The 13,077-nt window shown below is 46.0% G+C and overlaps 1 protein-coding gene across 11 annotated transcripts in view; it reads right to left on the bottom strand.

The window, feature by feature from the left end:
* TSPAN18 (tetraspanin 18) overlaps positions 1-13,077 on the bottom strand; it is a 202,953-nt gene that overhangs the window by 39,078 nt on the left and 150,798 nt on the right. For 10 of the 11 annotated variants that reach the window (XM_075927537.2, XM_089778556.1, XM_075927536.2 and 7 more), the window contains one exon: positions 1,446-1,535. The exons of the other annotated variant lie outside the window; for it this stretch is intronic. The gene's annotated coding sequence lies outside the window, so the exon portion shown is untranslated. The remainder of the gene's footprint in view (positions 1-1,445; positions 1,536-13,077) is intronic. 11 annotated transcript variants of the gene reach the window in all.

The raw sequence follows: 13,077 nt of genomic DNA, 5'->3' as shown, positions 1-13,077 counted from the left end.
GCCACTGGTCACCAGAGAGCATTCCCCTGAATCTGAGCCTCTGAACTTACCCAGAGTAATAACACAGTATTATCCGCAGCACTGCTCTGTACTTATATCAGTCAGGGATTCCTAATCACTCCACGTGGTGCCTGCTGATTTTTTAACAATGACGTCTATATTGACTGCAGCTGAGTTTTTTAGTGGATGATAATTAATTATAGGTTCCCAACATAAAATAGCTAATATTAAATTACTGAGTGTAGTTCTTGCCCACTGAAAGTGACTAATTTTAATCACACACAATGTTTTTTGAATTACTCCAAATGTACATCAATGAAATCAGGATCTGGCTTCACATTATCCCAGAAATGTCTTAGTTCCCTACATGTGCAGCAGGTTCAGTTATCTTCTGTGGGGTGTGGGGCGATAGTGGGGGTTCGTGTTACATGGTCTCCTAATTAAGCAACAGACAGCTCCTTTCCTTAATTTATCCAATCTCCAATTTTCCGATACAAAGTACACATTTGCCTTTATTCAAAATATAGTTTCATGGTTTCAAAGTGTTTTACTTTTATGTGTGTGCTGTTTTTTCTTCTCTCCTTTCCACTCTGAGTTGTATCTTGCAATGTGGGGGTGAAGCTTACAAAGAAGCAAAATAGTCAGGAAATGTGCCCCGAGTGTTATAATAAACAGACAAAATACACTGCATTTGAAACACTGACATTTTTTCCATCTCCCTTCCTTCAGCTTCACATCTCTCTCTCACACAAACCCCTTCACTAGTGATGTGTGAGGGGTGTCTGAGGGGCCATGTGCCCCCCCAACACTGCAGGTGGGAGGGGCAATGGGCCAGAGGACTAGCAGGGGGGCCCAGGGAACCCCCTCCAGTGCCCCAGGAGTGGGGTCTGGGGCAACCCTCTTAGTGAAAGTTTCTCCTTGCCTCACCCCTTCCTCAACCCTGCCCCTGCTCTGCTCCGCCCCCTTACATCCTCCCCATAGCAATACGGCCTGAAAAATTTTGGAGGCCTGGTACAGCAGCAGCGGGGGCACCATGCGAGTGGCAAGAGCCAAAGCGGCCCAGTAGCCTGCTTCACCCTGCTTCTCTGTGGCGGTGGGAAGCAGAGTGCTCTGATTACTCCACTTAGGAAGGAACACTTTGCATTTGTCCTTATTGAATTTCTTCCTATTTTTCTCCGACCATTTCGCCAGTTTGCCCAGATCATTTAGAATTATAACCCTATCCTCCAAAGCACATGCAATCCTCCCAGCTCGGTTTCATCTACAACACTTTGTAAGTGTTCTCTCTAAGACAATATTTAAATAATTGATAAAGATGTTGAACAGAACCAGAACCAGAACCGATCCCTACAGAAATCCACTCATTATGCTCCTCCAGCAAACACGTACATAAGAGACATGCAAAAAGCCTGTTGGTTTTCAGAAGAGTTATTTAAAAACGTCACCTATTTAGCTCTTGGGGCTTTAAGCACAATGTCTTTTTTGTCTTCTAATGGGTTGTGCACTCCATGTATCTTTTATTGGCCAAGCTTGTCCTATAAGAAATAAATATTCAATTACTACAACAGTCAATAAAATACAATCATGTTGAATAAACCATTTATAAAAACATACCATCCTGATGAATACACTTCATCTAACTACATCCTTAATCTGGTGCACATTAGCAATAATGAAAAGCTTTTAGCACCCTGCAAAGCATCCAATTTCTTTAGGGTGGTTTAAATATCCACAGACCATATACATCTATCTATCAACACACATGCACATAAATAAATACAAATATAAACATACACAATGCACCAAACTGCACTATTAGATTTAACAGCAGCAGTACTGTCAGTATTTTACATGATATTTATGCAAACTGTAATCTTCAGTAACTTTACAGCTCATTTACTGGGAAAAAGGAGAGAGACCAAGGAGTAGCAGTAGAATGTCTCTGAATAAAGGATGGTCTAGTTTTTAGGGAGACAGACTGGAATACCTGGGGTCTAGCCTTGATTCTGAAAATGACTTTTCATGCGCACAAATTACTTCACTTTTCTGTGGCTCAGTTTTACCATCTGTGTAAGGGGGTTAATAATATTACTAATAACTATTAAATGCTTTGAAATACTTGAACAAAAGACCTTATACAATCAAGTGTATGCAGACAGACATAGACCTAGTCAGACAGACATGCAGATACTCAGGATGATACGCTGGAGCTGTGCAAATAATTCACATTTATGTTTCTTCTGTGAATTTAACCTTTTCATTTATGCTTCCCTGGTATCTGCAAGCAGATCACAACCTCCTCTGATATCTTAATTGTTCAAATGTAAATAAACAACTTTTGCACGGGAGAGAGTGAGCTGAGACTGCAATTATGAACACCAGGCTTGTTTTACTGTTGTTTTTCTGTTCATCCTCTCACCTGTTTAATCTGATCACAATCTGAGACTGAGCTCTCTTTGACAAGGTTTGCTTTTTATAATTGTTTGGCCAGCGCCTACTGCAGTAAAACCCTGATCCTGAGTTGTGCCCTCTAGGTGCCATTGTAATTCAAATTAATCTTTTCAAAACTGTTTTTCCTCTGTGGGCTGGTCACAGATTTTTTTAAACCCAAACTGGGCTGCTTAGCTGTGAGCAGCCAGATAAATCATATGGGGCTATTTCCCATTCCATAACTGGATGACGGTGTTACTCAAGTGTGCAAATTTAAAATTGGCTTTCTACAAATACTTGTACACACCACTTTGAGATTTGTCCTCTGTGAAGGTTTCTGCCAATAAAACACAATCACTTAATACTTGTGGAAAGTGAACACAACAGAGGCTCAACATGATGCACAAAAGTTCATTTTAAAATGTGAAAAGTCCCATTCTTGTGCACTAGTCTCTCTGCTTTTACACGCTCCCTCTCTGTTCCCCAGTGGCTCACAATCTCTCCCCCTTTCTTGTGAAGCTCCATCCTTTATGCTGCATGTGTCTGAGTGGCATTTTTCTTCACTCACTCCATGTGATGCCAGACGTACAGGGTTACATGCCGTATGTAAGAGAAGATGGCTCTTACTTTTAGTTTAGAGATGACACTGTACTATATAAACCTATCATTAAGAAAATAACGAGATGCACGTGCATATAATTACACCATTGTAAATCTTCAGAGGCCTGTGTGGGAGGGGACATTTTATTTTTTCTTAAGTCATAATATTTTAAAGGAATCACAATTCTACACAGAGGAAAATTTGGGATGCTTCAGTAGATAGCCGCTGATGCTGCAGCACTAGAGATGAAAGAAAGTGACAGGTGACAGAGAAGAACCAGGCTCCACCTTCCCTCTGTGATCTGGGAGAGCAGGAAGGCTCTGACAACACATTCTTTCAGGTTAATAGCTATTTCAAGTTAATCATTAAAGGCAAATTACAGCAAGCGTAGAACACAGGGCCTAACAGACTCAAGCAGGAAGAGATTTATTTAGCGTTTCTGGGAGAAACACAGGGGTTGCCAGAGAAGCTCCTTGTTCGGAAGGCTCTATGTCAAGGCCACTCTGCCTAGTCCTAGTGAGCGCATTTGACAGTGTCCTGTCATGTCACACAACTCCTCATACCAATGCAGCAAGTTTCCCAGATCTGCTTCCCCCTCACTCTCAAGCCTTTGCTTTGAGCTCAGTTCCCTGGAAGGATCTTTGATTAAGGACATACTGCTAAGCTCATAAACCAGTTTATTGCCACATCCCTTGGGGAATGGTAAGAGAAGCAGAGCAAAGAGAGAGAGAGAGGGGTTAAGAAGTGGGAGTGGCTGCTTTGGGGAACCAGCAATAAGTAATCCAAAAAACCTATGATGAAGAAAGATCACAAGGGTGGAGAAAGTAGATCTGGGCCATATATAATTCCATAGACTCTTAGACACTTCACAGAGCAGGGGTGAGGCCAGGCAATTGGGTCATGCGGTCACAAGGCAGCCTGATGCAGCAGATCATCAGTGCAACCACCTTTTGCCAGTCCCTGTTCCCCACCACATGTGCTGTCTGTGGAGGATATTGGGTAATGGAGACACACACCAAATCCACATGCCCATTCAATGGGCTAACAGCAGCTAGGGGGCATATGCCTTCTGGATGTTTGCAAGAGGTCAGTGTCTTTATGGTGGAAAAGGCAGAAGACAGATTTGGGTGGATCTGGGCCCAATTTATTCTTAAAACATTCACTAACTCAGCCAGACACAAAGGCTTCAGGAAAAGGAGAGCCAAGTAGTATTTTGATAGCACTGGCATCTTCATGGGCCATTAGCTGTACTTCCTTGTAAGATGAGCACTTGGGCACTCACCCAGGAGAAATTCAGGTGCCACCCAGCAAATTAGCAGAGTGCCCACAGCGAGTGGCATGTGTTTCTACCGGTGGTGCATGTCTGACATGCCTTGGTGCACAGAACAAAATGTATTTTGCCCATAGATGGAAAAAATTAGAGGGAACCCTGGTCATCAGCCCCATGCATTATCCTGTAACTGCAGCCACTGTATTAATAACTAATTGCACTCAAATTTTATAGCGCTTACATAGCAGGATCATCACTGTGATATGAAAACATTACTGCATGTAAATCCAATTAGATTCCAAAGTGCACCATGTAAGTACAATTGGCCCCCATGGAGTAGCATTGAGAGGACTGCACAAGGCCATGGAACTAGATACTAAATTACAGTCAATCTAGCTCCTCTTTAGTTGCATTAAAATGCTAATGTCACTATAATACAAGCCCATTTCCCTGTGACAACGGCCTCAGCTTGCAACACTGAAGGCAAGTGAGCTCCCTGCCCTGATTCATGGCATTTAACTGCTCCATACAGCTGATTTTGGTCCTATGAGTACGGTGATGCCTTAACTTAAACCATTAACCCGATAGACTCCTCTTAAATATTAAACAGCACCCCACACCGCCTGTGATTTTAATTGAAACTGACCTACCACTAATGCTGTGCTCGTCATTTCCTTCACAAATACAGCAGTCTGGGCAACAGCTCAGCAGACCTTGGTCTCCTGGTTCCTGTCTCTCTACTACTATTAATCAAGTCATATTTTTTGTAGAGGAAGATACCATGTCATGCCATGTCCCAGAAATTCTTGTCACAAGGGCACCATCATTTGGATTCAATCATTAAGCTAGATAGGGAAGGGAAAGAAGGACCTGGATTGAAACACTTAAGGGTCGCTAATAAATAGCAGCAGCTCTGGAATATAAAAAATAATATGTATAATTTGGGCATTATGTATCCAAAGCACCAGGAAATCATTTGCTAATCATCCCAGCACTCATGCTCAATGCTGGGAAGCTGGGAATGGAGGTTATTAAAGAACAATAATGCCTAGCTCTTATGGTACTTTTCCCACAAAAATCACAAAGTGCTTGTCACAAGCATGCTCCCACAAGTTTGCATCGCACACACTCCTATGTAGGTTCTGAACAGTGCACTCTATTTACACTAGGTCTTGTAAGGCTTAAAGCTTCTGAACGTACTGTTCTGCAGACAGACTCTATGTGATGCCTCCTCTTGTGGTTTCGTCACGAGTCTCATGACAATTATTGCTTTCCTTAAAGCTCCAGTTCCTGGAGTCAAGTGGCTATGTGATGATTTCAGCCTTAATTCTTAAAAGAGAAAATAAGGGTATGTCTAGACTGCACTCTAAAATCGAAATAAGATACACAATTTGCACTACGCAAATTGCGTATCTTATTTCAATTTTATTTCAAAATAGGCTAGTTTGAAATTTGGTGTGTCTACACGGCATCAAAGTTCAAAATAAAGCACTATTTCGAGACATCCCTTATTCCTCATGGAACAAGGTTTACATCCGTGGTCCCCAACACGGTGCCCGCGGGCGCCATGGCGCCCGCGTGGACATTTGTCTGCACCTGCCAAGTGCTCAGGGCTGGCCTGGCCCCGGGCACGTGGCGCATGCGCAGTGCTGGAGCTGGCCTTGGGCGCGTGGCGCACGGTGAGCGCCGGCCCCGGGGGCGCCATGGATTGAACCCCCGCGGCGCTTGGGGGAGGGGGGGAGAGCACCAGCGCCGGCCCCGGGCGCGCGGCACTTGGGGGAGGGGGGGGAGAGAGCGCCAGCACTGGCCCCAGGAATGCGGCTATGGGGGGGGCCCCGCACCCCGGGCGCCTGGCGGGCGAACGGCCATGTCACCTGGCGCCCGGCAACCCCAAATGGTTGGGGACCACTGGTTTACATGGATGCTGAAATAGCACATCCACTATTTCAAAAAAGCGGATGCATTTCTTGGGCGCAGGGTAGCTATTTTGGGATAACACCGGTATCCTGAAGTAGCCTTGCAGTCTAGCCTTACCGTCAGTTTCTAGCCCTCATAGCTATGGAGAAAGCTTCAAAATGTGACCTCAGTGCACCTTAAAGGTTCAAAAAGAAGGCGGCAAATAAAAAAAACACCAGATCACATCATCTCATGATTTTGAAGCCAATCTCATGGTTTTTAAGTGAGCCTCGCTCATAATTTTTTAACATTTAAGGTTGGAAATACTTAAAATGGCTGCCTTTCCCGTATTGAAATCAGACATATAAACAGCTCACACTGCTCTTGGGAGGCAGGGAGTCAATTAGAAGGCCAATGTCCACTTCTCCCAGACCACTGCTGAAGCCACCGGCTGAATGTTAACAAAAAGGCTACAATGTCATTTGATGGGCTCATTTTGCGCTGCTCCATGCCCATCATTCTTATTGTTCCCTACTGGGAACTGGGAGCTCCCCAGTTTCTCCAAAAAAACCTGTTGTTGCACCTGCCATTGGCCTAAAATAAACTGCTGTATGGTTTGCTGTTGTCCTGCTTGCCAGGACAACAAGGACTGTCTCTCCTGACACTAAACTCTTGGAGAGTTTTCTAGAACTCTCTTTGCTCTTCAGTTAAGCAGTGCACACGTTCTTCCATGGTGCCAGCTCTGCTTGGTGACTTTCCTCTCTGAACTTTCTCCTACACCTGAAGGAGATTATCCCAGTCTTTCTTAGGGACACCCAAAACTTAAGAGCGCTTGACAGCACACACAAACGCTCTTCCACTTCTTCTGTTAGTCTAAACAGACCTTACTTTTATAGGGACTGACTCCTTGACACTCTTCTGCTTCCCTTCCTTCTAGTTCCCTGTGATTCAGTCTTCTTTGATTTGGAGTAAATGCCTTAGCATCTTGCTGAGCGGATGACTGTTTGCAAGACTCAGTAATCCATACACACACACACACACAAAAAAGGGGGGGGGGGGACAGTTGCCATGGCAACTTTGTACACCACAAACCATGAATTTTAATCTCTTAAATTCCTTGCTACTTTTTAGACCAGAGAGAGGGGCAATAATTGATTTTTAAGGCAAACAGGCAACCAAAAAGTAGTACACTATGAGCCACAGATTCTTCTCCCCAGTACAGCTATGCTAATGCCCTCTGATCTTCCGCTCCCCCCTCCCCCAAAAAGCTTTAAATAATAAACATACTCTTTTTCTTGCACTGATATTGGAACCCCATGCTCTTTTTACCTGCTTTAATTTAGAACAGTGTTACAGGCCAGTGTGGTAACAATTTGTTTTTTAGTGGTTTCTATCAGGAGGTGATAAAAACCAAATGATGGAAAGCTGTATAGACACAAAAACATATTCACAAGAAGGCAGGCTGTGGTTGGGGATGAGTGTCCCTTCCCAGTCCCAAAAAAGAACAAGAGGAACATCTCCAAAGTTTCTCTAACTCCAGCCTGTTTGAATTACCATGATGTGGACAAGCAGAACCAAACTCGCTCCCAAATTTAATTGACCACAATTAGACCTTCACCTCAATAACAGTTACATCCAATTATTGAGCAGTAGTGTCCTACATGCAAAACACAGTACATGCCTTGGAGCCAGGGAGTTGCTATCTGGAGTCATAAAGCAGATTTTGTTATTCCTTGGAGAACTATCAGACAAAAAGCCAACTAAACAGAATGCATACATTCCCTTATTTAGAAAGATCTTTGGCTCTTTACCTTGTTGGACTGCTATGAATATCACCACATATCTCACCGTAGTAAGAGTCCAATTTCCTATTCATAGCATGGAATTTAATGAGCAATTTCAATTCCCTTCTCTGGAATAAGGACAGGCAGTGGCGCTTGCCACACTAACCAAGGAATCTATTCGCCCCTTGATATGCGTGTATAACTTCCTATTACTGTTGCTGGGAATAATACACATGCATCAAGGAAGGAATATATTGGTATTTCTACAGATTGTGCCAGGATTCTCAGTTCCACACAGACATTTTGGCTGGGATCCTCAAACCCAGGCCTGCACGGAAACTAATACATTTCATTGCTTATGAAAACCAATTGAGTTCACTGCAATCAGCACCACTCCAGTGCACACCAAGTGAATTAGCAATGATGGGACACTTACAATGACGTGGATTGATGTGTATTTGTAATTATGATCTGAAGAGCACCAGAGATTGCCAAGAATGATGGAGACAGAGCTTTGGCAGAGCTTTGGTTAGTTGTTTGGAGGACTAATAGTCTTCATAATTTTTAAGACCACATAAACATAACTCTCAGTATATAAACTGTTTATAAAAAGCGAAGCACATGCCATTGCCCTGTTTCTGATAGGGAAACCAAGTCTCAAATGCAAAAGTTAGTGACCATCCCAAATCTTAATAAAACAACTACAGATCAAACACAAAAACAACAACAAGAACACCTTCATGATTAAACTGCTCAAACTTACTTATCATTCTGAATACAGGAAGAGTGAATTCATTACAAAAATAACACCATCAGAATGTTTTGGTATTTATCTTTTCTGAAGTTCTAAATACCCTTTATTATAAAGGGTATTACTAATAGTATTACTATTAGTAATAGTAGTACTGTATTACTAAGATTTATCCCTCCAGAGGTGTTCCAAGAGCCTCACAAAATACAGACAGGCTCCCTTCCCTAAGGAGATAATAAGTTAGAGCAGGGCTACTCAACTGTGGAAGCCCTGAGGGCCACAATGATACTCTCAGCACATGCCGACAGCGGCAACTTAAGTGTGGTTGCATATATATATGCAAATATATGCAAATAGCTTCTTTCACACTGACGGTCATGAATACAAAGCACTTCTCACAATGACCCTTTGCTCCCAGCACCTGCTCCCTGGGGGCTATAAACACCAACACCCTGTACCCACCTGTTTCAGCCAGCCCATCTGCCTGCGTCTTTCAATGCTCATCCCACCTGGGAGATGCCTCGCTGTTGTGGAGCATGTTCCCAGTGGAGGCCATGTTCAAAAGATCCTACCCGTGGGCTACGTGTTGAGCCCTGCGTAAACCCAAACCGCACCGTGGGCCACTAACAATGTTGAGTAGCCGTGAATTAGAGCTAAGACATGACATAAGAAATGAGGGTGAAAGCAACAAGGCAGTGATGAAAGCCATGAAAGAACATCGATAGCATATTCTGGAGGAGGGGGTGAGGAATAAGATGGGAAGAGGTCCACACACAAGGAAACGCAGTGATTCAGGTAGCTGGCACACATTGCTTAGTGACCAAATGTTACTTATTTAATACATCTCTCTCATAGGTTTTGCTACAGAAGTGAGTATTTTATAGGGAGTTACAATGAGGAAAGGATGGTGGGGCTTGGTCACAAAGTTTGGAAGAATTATTCAGGTGAGTTTGAGTGGTAGGAGAGGAACCAGCAAATATACCAAAGGGTATGTCAACACAGCAGCATTATTTCAGAATAATTGACATTATTCCAAAATAACAAATAGTGTATCTACAAAGCAAGCCATTATTTTGAAATAATGTCAAGCTGGAGGACTGCTTACTCTGACTCCTGTAACTCTCATTTCATGAGGAGTAAGGGAAATCAAAGGAAGAGTGTTCTTCCTTCAACTTCCTGCTGTGTAGACAGTACCAAAAGCCGAATTAAGCTATTTCAACTTCACCTACACAATGTCGTCACTGAAGATGCTTAGCTTAACTCAACTTTAGTCCTGCTGTGTAGACCTACCCATAATGTCCATTCTGCATGCAGGCACAGAAGATTCAGTGCCACTATAAATGGCCCCTGTAACTTACTCCATGACAAGCCAAGGAGACAGTGGTCTTAAAGACAACTGGAATTGATTACAGCCACCTGGTATGAATTAGGAAATGGTACAACGCCTCTCCCCAACAAAGTTTACTACAGTATTTCTACTGCTTGTGCTGAAAGAAAGCAAAAATAGAGTTAACCATGACTGAAGCCCACAGCCCAGATTTAGAAAATAAAGTGGGTTGATATATTTCATCTCGGCAGTGCTCTATTTGTAAACAAAAAAGGTGCCAGTACTAGGGTTGCTGAGGGGGGGAAAAAAAAGAGGCTGAGGAAAACTTGTTAAGCAGAGAAAAAAAAGTTGTGGCCCCTTTAATTGCCACGTGTCCTAAACGGGCTTCCGTTCGGCACGGTGTGAGCGCTCCCGGGGCTGGCTAGGTGCTTTGCCAGAGAAAAGCGAGTGCTCCCAAAAAAGGGTGACGGTACAATGTACTGACACAAAAAAAAGCACTGAATCTCAGTATGTTTAGAAATGAGTTAATGAATGTTACCGTCTCCACCTAACCTTAAAAGAGATGTGTAATGCTATGATTGGTGTAATATGCCATTTAGGGTACCAGTCAGCAAAGAAAGCTTTTGTACATAACAAGACTTCTTGTTGGAATAAAACTTCAAGATTTAGCCCCTAAATGCTTTGGCATCAGGCAAAATATGGCCTGCCCAGCTGCCAGATCTGGCCTACAGTCCAGCGGGAGCCTCAGGCAGACTCCCTGTCTACCCTGCACCAGCACACCGCTCAGAGTAGCTAGCTGCAGGGCTCAGTACTTATCTGAGGGTGTGTCTACACAGCAGAGCTTAACTCAAAATAAGCTACGCAGTATAGACGTCCCTAAATGCTTTGAGCCCAGGGGAATGGTGGGAGAGGCTTTGCATTTTGCCCCCACCCCTAGCACAATCTGACAGCACAGCCAATGGGAGTTGCCTGTTTGCATGACAGGCAGTGCAAAGTACCCATCCCACTGGGTTTGCAGGGTTCAGAGAAGCACATGGCACCCACAGCCAGCTGCTCTGAGCAGCATGCAGGGGCATGGAAAGCAGGGAACCTGCCTGAGGGACCTTGTTAGGCTGCTGGCTGGGAGCCACCCAGGTAAGTGCCTCCTGGCTGGAGCCTGCTCTGGCACTCCAGCCCCTTTCCCTCTGCCCCAGTCTTCTGCCCCTCTCCTGCATCTCTACCCCACATAATCCAACCCCCCTGCACCTTAACTCTGGAATGGGTTACCTAGGGAAGTACAGGCAGTCCCCGGGTTACGTACAAGATAGGGACTGTAGGTTTGTTCTTAAGTTGAATCTGTATGTAAGTTGGAACTGGCGTCCAGATTCAGCCGCTGCTGAAACTGATCAGTTTCAACAGCGGCTGAATCTGGACGCCAGTTCTGACTTACATACAGATTCAACTTAAGAACCCCAGGCATCCCCAAGTCAGCTGCTGCTGAAACTGATCAGCGGCTGATTCCGGGAGCTTCCTGTAGTCAGCCACTGGTCAGTTTCAGCAGCGGCTGAATCAGGACACCTGAGGCAGAGCAGCTGGGGTGCTGCTGGGTTGGTCCAGTAGCGCTGCCGCTCCTCGGCGCTACTGGACCAACCCAGCAGCACCCCAGCTGCTCTGCCCCAGGTGTCCTGATTCAGCCGCTGCTGAAACTGATCAGCAGCGGCTGAATCAGGACTCCTGGGGCAGAGCAGCTGGGGTGCTGCCCGGTTGGTCCAGTAGCGCCAAGGAGCGGTGCTGCGGGACCAACCGGCAGCGCCCCACCTGCTCTACCACAGGCCCGGGGCTTTGCTCCATGTCTCCCTGGTCTGCTGGGGAGGAGGAGAGTGGGGGGCCACTAGCTGCGCCCCCCCCCCCCAGCAGACCAGGTACACGGGGAGCAAAGCCGCAGTGGCGGCGGGGTGCCGCGCCTCTGAGGCTTTGCTTTGGCAAAGCCTCAGAGGCGCGGGACCCCTCCGCCTCCCGGCTTTGCTCCAGGTGTCCCTGGTCTGCTGGAGACAGTCCCCAGCAGACCAGAGGCACCGGGAGCAAAGCGGCAGCGGCGGCAGAGTCCCGCGCCTCCCCGGCTTTGCCACAGCAAAGCCTCAGAGGCGCGGGACCCCTCCACCTCCCCGGCTTTGCTCCAGGTGTCCCTGGTCTGCTGGAGACGGTCCCCAGCAGACCAGGGGCACCTGGAGCAGCTTTTCTCGCCCCGGAGGTCGAGGTGGCGGGACTGCTGCGCTCTGGGCGGTCCCGCTGCCTGCGAGCTCCAGGGCGAGAAAGCCCCGTTCATAAGTGCGGATCCGACGTAAGTTGGATCTGCGTAACTCGGGGACTGCCTGTAGTAGAATCTCCATCCCTAGAGGTGTTTAAGTCTCAGCTTGACAAAGCCCTGGCTGGGTTGATCTAGTTGGAATTGGTCCTGCCTAGAGCAGGGGGCTGGACTTGATGACCTTCTGAGGTCTCTTCCAGCTCTATGGTTCTATGATTCTATGAACTCCTATATCCATACACCCCGCCCATATCTTGCACTCCAATCCCTACCCCGGTCATAACCCAAATCCCTGTGCCCATTCCTGCACTTCTTCCCCAGGTCACAAACCCCTCCCAGATTCTGCACTCATATCCCTTCCCAGATCTTGCACCCCAGCTTCCAGCCCTAGGTCACAAACTAACCCCCCTCCCAGATCCCACACGCCCTTCAATACCTCTCCTCCATGTCAGAATGCTTTCCTGCACCCCTGTCCTGTGCCCCAGGTCCCAACTCCCTCCTTCAGCAAAGCTCCCTCCCAGATCTCTCATCCGCTCCTGCACTCCAACCCCTTACCCAAGCTTCCTTCTGCACCCAGCCTCCATCCCAGGCCCCTCACCTCCCCATTAATATCACAGAAGAGTGAGGCCTTTGTCCACTTACCAAATTCTTGGCATGCTCCCCCCCCCCCCCGCAAAAAAAAGATTGCTCACCCTTGCCTTAGGATGACAGATACAACTGAGATAGAAAAGATC

The sequence above is a fragment of the Pelodiscus sinensis genome, chromosome 5 (genome assembly GCF_052426305.1).
Source record: "Pelodiscus sinensis isolate ZL-2025 chromosome 5, ASM5242630v1, whole genome shotgun sequence".
NCBI lineage: Eukaryota > Metazoa > Chordata > Testudines > Trionychidae > Pelodiscus > Pelodiscus sinensis.
The sequence above is the reverse complement of the archived record's forward strand: the minus strand, read 5'-3'. Positions and strand labels throughout refer to the sequence as shown.